The sequence below is a fragment of the Impatiens glandulifera genome, chromosome 4 (assembly GCF_907164915.1).
Source record: "Impatiens glandulifera chromosome 4, dImpGla2.1, whole genome shotgun sequence".
Taxonomy (NCBI): Eukaryota; Viridiplantae; Streptophyta; class Magnoliopsida; order Ericales; family Balsaminaceae; genus Impatiens; species Impatiens glandulifera.
Genome location: NC_061865.1, coordinates 57,699,219 through 57,707,165, shown reverse-complemented (window position 1 = coordinate 57,707,165; position 7,947 = coordinate 57,699,219). Strand labels below are relative to the sequence as shown.

The window sequence follows — 7,947 nt, the reverse complement described above, 5'->3', positions numbered from 1 at the left end:
AGAAATATTTGGATTGAGTCGATTCGTTTCTATTTCGATTATTTTATTGTAAATTATTTGAATAGAAAGAAATTGTATGACATTATTACGTTTACTTCACAACGTTATTATTATGACGATACGAAATATATCTTCCGGAAAATCAGTGGAAACAGTCGATTAACTCATTAATCTTTTTAGGATATCATTTTTGCTCATTGGGTGAACATTTTTTTTCTTATTTTTAATTGTTACTCTTAAAAAATGGTTAATCTTATTGTGCTTTGCATGTGTTTGGTGACAAAATTAACACTAGTTTTTTTTATTACTTTTGTAGTTATACTTATATTATATGAACGGAAAAATAGGTAGTTCATATTATTTAGAACTAGCTAAGATACCCTGCGTTATAAAATAAAGATAAAGAATATATAAATAAATAAAAGTTATAAAATTATCTCAATCATAAATAATTATAAAAAATAAAATAATTAAAAATGCATAAGAACATTCCACATAACTTAAAAATTATCATACACGTTTTTTTTTTTAATTTAGAATGTTAACACGTTTTTTATAATTATAATATATACTTCAATTTAATACATTTTTAATGAGAAACAGTAAATGATGTTTTAACCTGACTCTTAACATTTAAGTTATCATAATTAATTTAGTTAAGTATTTTTGAAAAAATAAAATAACACATTTTTAAATATAAAAGTAATCCATATTTGTAACATAACACAAGACATTGTCTGGAAACAAAAAATTTTTAAAAATCTCAAAATGAAAAGTTTCGTAGAAAGACAAACAATTAGAAGACCTTAACATATAAAATTCAATCTAAATTTCATAAAATTAATTAATAAAAAACGTCAAAAATGAATTAAATCTCATTTTGGTCTACAAAAGGAAATGTCGACCTGAAATATAGATCCAAGCATAAACCAAACAATGTCAAGTTAATTATACTCACTCTTGAAATAAAAAAATAAAAATAAAGTTAAAAATTTAATAACATAACTATCTACACTTGTAAACATAAATGAATTGTCTACATTAACAACAACAAAGAAATGTCTAATCTACAATGAAAAAAGTATTATCGTTGTTGCGGCGCTGGAACGTATCGATTCATCTGCAAATCGTAGTTTTTCATTCTGAAATGGACTTCAAGTAGATGTCGGCTTATTTGGCAGTCATGGTTGCTTCTCTCTCTCAACTCGGATAGTAGTGAACACCTGATCAAACCCTAATCTTCATCTAAAAAGAAACGAATTACTTGAACATGTGTCACTCCATATAGAATATGGCACTTTTTCGTTCCAATATGGACTTCAGTTGTCAACATCACATATATGTTGGTTTGTTTGGTCTTCCAATGTTCTAGTACTATTAGCTTCCATAGTGGTTTTTCTCGAAACCACTAATACTCTATCTATATCTAAAAAGAAAACTAATCAAAGTTTTAAATTTATAGTGAAATGTTATAAATAGACTAAGTAGATCCATCCTACCTGGATCACTATGATAACGTGTTAATGGCGTGATGGCTACTTTCAAATAATTATATTTTTTAAAATAAACCATGAACTATCAAATTCTAATATACAACTATTATTATCATTTAGTCTTATATTACCATTGTGGTACTCATTTTCAAATTCGCATTAAGAGAGATTCGAACACATTGTCTCTTATATGAAATATGAATACTTTTTACCGTTAAATCACTTATCATTGTTGATTTTAATTTAAAATTTTGTGTGCTTATATATATATTTTAAGATTTTGACCATTTATTTTAAATAGTTGGATATATATAAATATATATATACATATATATATAAATTATAAAATAATTAATATAAATACAATTATTATGTATATATTTATTTATTAATATATAATTATATAGATTATAAATAATTAATAAAAATTAAAAATTAAAAATATTAATAATAATAAACAATTTAATAAATATGAAAAGAATTTAAAAATATATATTAATAAAAATAACAATATAGGAGTTAATATATAAAGTGTGAAAAAAAAATATATATATATATATAATAATGCGACAATATCAAATAAATATTTATTTATATAAAATGTATTTTATATATATATATATATATATATATATATATATATATATATATATATATATATATATATATATATATATATATATAATGAGAGAAAAAATCTACAAATTAATTATTAGAGATAAAAATTTATTTATATATATTTATATATAAAAGATAAAAGAAAATAAATTAAAAATTTAATTAAGAAATAAAATTAATATATATAGATTTTAGGTGAGAGAAATAATTAATATTGGTTTTTAAAATATTTATTTTTTAAATAAATTAAAATATATATAATATTTTATTTTATTAAAAAAAGTATAAGATTTATTTACGAGACAATATAAAAAAATGTATTTATATAAAATTAATGATAAAATAAAATATAAATTAATTATTAGAGATATAAAATTTATGTAAGATTAAAATGAAAATAAAAAAAATTAGGAAGAGAAATTTTATGTATATAAATTTTAGGAGAGAGAAATGTTTAACATTAATTTATTAAATATTTATTTTAAAATAAATTAAATATGTATAATCTTTTATTTTATTAAAAAAAATATAAAAAATTATATGGAAAAGAATATGAAAAATATATGTAAATAAAGAGAGAAATTAAAAAATAATTTAATTTTTAAATATATAAAATAAGGAAAGGTATATTATAAATAAGAAAGAGAAATGCATATTAAGCATTATTATATATATTATTATTTAGGGAAAGTAATTTGTATTTTTTTTTGTATGAGTTTAATAAATTATGGTAAACGTTATTATATATATTATATAGTATAATTATTATTATTATTCATATTATAAATATTTATCTATAAAATAAATATATATTTAATATTAAATATGTAAATATAAAAATTATTAATAAGTTTATATAAAATTAATAAAAAAAAAGAATATATATATATATATATAGATAAAATAATTAAAATATTAATTAAGAAAAAAAATTATAAAAAAAAGATATAAATTATTAATTATTATAACACATTAGGGATTATTATTATTATAAATATTTATAAAAGAGAAATTAAGAGATAAATATATATATATATATATATATATATATATATATATTAAAAATTTTAAAATATAATTTCTCCATAATTTTTTTTATTAATTTATTTATCTTAATTATTTTCTCCATTATATATTATATATTATATATTATATATTATATATATATATATATATATATTTTTTTTTTTTGATAAACTTATTTAAAAATATTATATATATATATATATATATAAAAATAATAAACTTAATGAAAAAATTAGCGAAAGTAAATCCAGGAATTAACGTGGTAATACATATGTCCGCTTATTTTGGATTCCAAAACTGCTTCAAAATGTCCCGAAACGGTCGTTAGGGTCCTGAAACGGCAATTTTGGGGGGGAAATTCAAAATAACCGTTTTCGGGACCCGAAATGAGCGTTTTTAGAATCCGAAATGAGCGTTTCGAGACCTGAAAGAGCGTTTTCAAGACGTGGGGACAACATGGCAGGCCACGTCAGATTCGTGGACTTACTTTCGTTGAATTTTTCGTTGAATTTATTATTCCTCTATATATAGTGCTCGTTTGATTCGGCGTTTATAAGCCGCGTATGTGCATTTGCGTAATAAATTGTTACAGTAACTTTGCGTAATAAACTCACACAAAAAATTATAATCAAACACACTTTTGCGTTTAAACTCAGCTTTCTCTCTACCTCATTTCTCAACTTTTAAGATTATAATCTTAGCGTTTTTCTCTCTCATCATTTTTAAATATCTTTTTATTCATTCTTTCTCATTTATTTAATTTATTTTTAATTATTTTATTCATTCTCTCTCATTTATTCCATATATTTATAATATTTTTATATATTTATATAAAATTATTATAATAAAAAAACATATATTTAAATATATTTTTATTTATTTATAATATGTATCTTAATATATAAAATAATTAAGGAAAATATGAAATATAAATACACTATAATTTTTATATTTATAATTATAACCTTAAAAATTAAACTAATTTTAATTATCTAAAAGTATGGATTACAATTGAAATTAATAATAATACAGATAGGATAAGAGAGCTTGAAAATAAATTGATAATTGAAAGATTGGGTTAAAAGGATAGTGTGGAAAGGTAAAAATTGTATATAATAATAATAAATTACTTTCTTTATTCATAAAATTTATTTTAGAATGTATTATTTTTTAATTTAAGTCATTCATTAATATTTAAAATTATATATTAACAACAATAAAAATTATAAAAATTAATATTATTTATTTTGAAATATATACTATTTTTTAATTTAAATCAAATATTAATATTTAATATATATATATATATATAAAATATCTATTATTAAATAATATTATAAATATAAAAAATAAATAAATTAGGTCGTATAAGTTGAATCAAGCCTCTCTAAGCTTATCAAGTATAACTATTAAATCCATATTGTGTTTGTGTTGATAAACTTATTTGAAAATATTATAAGAAGTATGTAGAAAATCTTATATAGCAAATCATACGGAGGGACAAAATCTCTTTAAAAAATATTTTATTATTTTGCTCCCTTCTTGAGAGGGAATAGGGAAACAGGACAAATCGAGTAGATACGATACCATATGACATAAATGACCATTGGAAATAGTGACCTAAAGACCAAAAGTTCATAATTTTTTTAATTTTTTTTAAATAGTAAATTATTATTATTTTTTAATATATATATTAAACTAAATTCATTTATTTTTAATCTAGGGCACTGTATTAGATGGAATGAAAAAAAGTAGAAATCCAAACAAACTTCCCAATCTAAAATTTAAAGATGGTCTATTTCAAATCCAATCAATCTTGCAAATGTAAAAGTCTAAACATGGTCTATAAAATAGAGAATATGTACAACACCGTCCCAAGATTGAGAAAGCAAAATCGAAATTCATTTTTAAAAACATAATAAAAGTTCATCTTTATAATCGATCAAGCTGCAGAATTTTTCCTACTACCTTGGAGAATCTTCTTCAAGTTCAGTGTAGCCGGTGTCCGTTTCATCGCCTTGACTCTCATGGCACTGTTCTTGCTCTGTTTCATTTGAAAAAATAAACAAATTGTCAATTGGATAAATAAATAGGGTGAATTAAGTTTAGAATTAATAATCTCACCATTAGGCATGTTTCCGTTTCGGCATCACATATAGGGTAATCTTTAGGACAACAACTCGAGTGATCGTCGCAACAAGTGGCTGACTCGAACGGACAACATCCCCACGCGAAACAATAGCTCCCGTATTCAAACACACAACAACAACTTGAACCAAGTGGACAATTGTAGTAATCGTCGCAAACGATTTCAGATGGTTCCGGGGCTGGAGGGGAAGGTCCTGGATTTGGCGGATTTTGACCTGTCTTGATTGGGTACGAGGGCTCAATTGCGATTCCACATTTTCCATTTGTGTCTTTTATGTTTCGTTCCATTCTTATGTAACCCTTCTCGCCCCAATCAGGTCCCCAAGAATTTCGGACCGTCCAATAATCAACACCTTTATCTGTTCCATATCCGACCACTACTACACCGTGATCAAGTTGTGTGTCACATGATCCCGTGAACACGCCCTAAGGAAAATAACCCATATTTAATTTCCAATAAATAATTTAAATCATTAATAAAAATTGTAAATAATCATATATATCAAATGTAAAGACTAACACAAACATAAGAATAGTTATTTTAAAAAATAATTAGCTAGTTATTTTTCAAATAATTCAATATAAGACACATGGAGAAATGTCTTGATAAGGATCAAACTTTAATAAGAAACATGTCAAAATAAAGTTGAATATGATTATTAGTATGTCACATAATATAAGGTGTTCACTTTATGAAATACAATATTCTTAACGTTTCGATGTAATACTATATTTATATTGGAAATTCCGAATATGTTTAAAAAAATAGAGGATTTAAAAAGATTTGTTGAATATTTTAATACATTTAAAATATATTATGTATATAAATTGGGGTGATTAATATTTTATGTGAATAGAATATTGACCGAATTCACTAAATTTGAAATAACCGAATTTGATTTTCATTTTCAAATCGAATCCAAATAAGATTTATGAGTTGAAGTGAATTCATTTTTTATTATTTATTTTACTTATATACTTTATTATATATTATATAATTTATTATATATAATTAAATAATTAGATTAAAACAAATGAATTCAAACAAATTCAGTTAAATAATAAACTAAAAAAAATAATAATAATAAACTAAAAAAAAATTTGAGAAACTCGAATTCATTAGTGGGTGAAACACTTATTTATTTATTTTATATTTTTAGAGAGAAACAAAAAATCTTCAAAATTGTGTCCCATTATTTTATTTTATTTTATACTTTATTTATAATTATTTTAAAAAGTTTTATATATTTTAATTATACATTCTTTTTTTACAAAATATTATAAAAATTATTTTCTCAATTATAATTGTGAGTTTTTATAAACCTAAAATCAAACAAGAATTAGGGTTTAGAGATACAATACCGATTCATAAAGCTGGAAAGATCTTCCACCAGCTTCAATGGCGACGCTAACAGGCTGATGCGCCACCGCTTTCTTCAAAGAATTCTCGCTTTTAGACGGTACATCTTCATACCCATTAATGCTAACAACCCTAGCATTTTTCTAAGAACAAGAAAACAAACCTATCAGATTACGATTATCATAAATCTTTCAGATTCAAATCGAAAAAATCAACACAAACCCTATTCTGATCACATTTCCCATCACGGCCACGATAAGGATAATCTTCTTCCGTATCAATTCCTCCATTGTTAGAAATAAAATCAAAAGCATAATCCATAAGACCACCATTACATCCCATATTGTAAGATCTATCACAATCAACCAGTTCTTGTTCTGATAAAGTAATAAGATCGCCTGTAACAATCTGATTTATTCCTTCCACAGCAGCAATTGTAGAAAACGCCCAACAACTACCTGTAAATCAAAACTTATTTATCTAATCTAATGAATCAATTATTCTAATCAAGATTAGACATTTACCGCAACTTCCTTGATCCTTAACAGGACCAACAGCGCCGTGATCTCTCCAATCGATAGATTCAGGTAAATCATCGCTAACCCTAAATTCGAATCTATTACTAGTACGTACACCGGAAAGTCTGTTACCACCGTTAGTTCGTCGTCGACCGAGGAATATCGCGCGGTATTCTTCATTAGTTAGATCGGCAAACCTGTTCATACCAGCTTTATAAGAGAGATTCAACGCGTTATGTTGGTCAACAAACTTTAGATTATCTTTGAAGATAACGAATCGTCTTTCCTTTTCGCCGATCGCGTTGTATGATTTCTTATGACGAATGAGCCAGTTATCGTACATGGATCTTTCCTCGTGTATGGTACGTACGGGGAGGTTTAACTCGCCGTGTGATACGTCGTAGGAGATGATTGACATGTCGTCGGCGAAGGAGATGATGAAAGGGAGTAGGAAAATGATGGAGAATAAGGAAATACAGCGGTGGGACGCCATGGTTGGAAGAGAAGAACAAGTTACAGAAAGATTTAGAGATGGAGAAAGTGATGGATTATATAGATGGGTATGAAAGAAGGGAGAATAGGAGAGATTTTCGGAGAGAAATATGCAGAAATGGGAAGGGGTGAGAATTAATGTATAGGAATTGGGAATTGGGATTTGGTCAATCTTTTTCAAACCCCGAAATAATCGGAGTTATTGAATCCAATATGGCCGCCGGCGAATAAAGAGAAAGTAATCTCGACTTAATATTTTTCATAAATAAGTTACTAAACTCTGGTTGTTTTT

The 7,947-nt window shown here is 24.3% G+C and overlaps 1 pseudogene; it reads right to left on the bottom strand.

Annotated features, from left to right (window-relative positions):
- Positions 1 to 5,079: 5,079 nt before the first annotated feature.
- Positions 5,080 to 7,656, bottom strand: LOC124935515 (annotated as a pseudogene).
- Between the last annotated feature and the right edge of the window lie 291 nt (positions 7,657 to 7,947).